The sequence below is a fragment of the Nicrophorus vespilloides genome, unplaced genomic scaffold, assembly GCF_001412225.1.
Source record: "Nicrophorus vespilloides isolate i.1.1-1 unplaced genomic scaffold, Nicve_v1.0, whole genome shotgun sequence".
Classification (NCBI taxonomy): domain Eukaryota; kingdom Metazoa; phylum Arthropoda; class Insecta; order Coleoptera; family Silphidae; genus Nicrophorus; species Nicrophorus vespilloides.
In genome coordinates this window covers 34,462-35,659 of record NW_017098670.1, presented here as the reverse complement: position 1 = coordinate 35,659, position 1,198 = coordinate 34,462, and positions in this window count along the sequence as shown.

The following is a 1,198-nucleotide window of genomic DNA, read 5'->3' as shown; positions in this document are numbered from 1 at the left end:
CCTAAAACTGATGTTGCCTTCCATTTGTGAGGGTTCGAAAAAAGGTGGTCGCGCGGCGGTGGTGGTTGTTTCGTGTCGGTTCGCCACATTCGCAACTTTCCGTCGTATATAAAATTGATTATGGGACTTACATTCATATTTAGCAGAAGTACTCTCTCTGAATTAACAAAAAATAAATCAAATTTTTGAAAAGGTTACAACAATGAACACTCTATGTTCCAATAGGGAAGCAGTACATTTATATAACATAGACGGGCTCACCGACAGAGTGGACAGAGTACATCACATTGCAACATTGGTACGGGTTATTTTAGGGGTACCGGGTATACCGGACTCCTGGGGGGCGGGCAGGGCACGTTTGCACAGTTTTGTTGTTTTGTATTTTTTTTTTAACTTTAACATGAAATACCATCATCATCGTTCTGTTTTGCCGTCGAAACAAACAATTAAGCACCAGTCGTACAGTAATAATTGTGTAGTGTCCTGCATACGCTACGTATAGTCTTAACGTGTTAGTGACCGACTAAAATAACAAGTGATTCTCTTTTTTTAATAATTATAAATTATATAAGTATAAGTATATAATATGCTCTCTATTCAATCTAAAAACATTTATATATATATATACATATACACACACACATACATACATATATATGTATATATACTATATATAAAAAAGACACTAATAATTACAAGAAAAATAAAATAATAATAATAATAATAATGGCACTAGTATGTTGTGTTCCTTTTTTTTTTCGAAACCGACATTGACTTGGAACCACGCGCAAAAACCATTCACTCTCTCATCATTCTAGTAAAGGGAACAAAATCTAAGATAATTCATCGTGTTTTTTTTTCTTCTTTCGTTTTTCCCTTCCTTTCTCCCTCGTGCGAACGAAGTTGAAGTAAATAAGAAGTATTGACCGAAAATCAAATTTTTTTTAAAAAAAAAAAGAGAAAAGAAAATAAAACAAAACAAAAATTACAATAACGACTAAATTGTAGAAACGAAAAGTTGAATGAATTGTCGAAAAAACGAATGGTCAAATTGTCTTTCTCTCTGTTCCTGCTCTCGTGTTCGCATTCTGAAAAAATTGTCTCTCTCTCTCCCGCTTTTGCAAAAAAATATATATGACTATTTAGAGTTTTGTTTTACGATTAACTTCTTTGCGTTACTCTTTATGGTTTTTGTTTG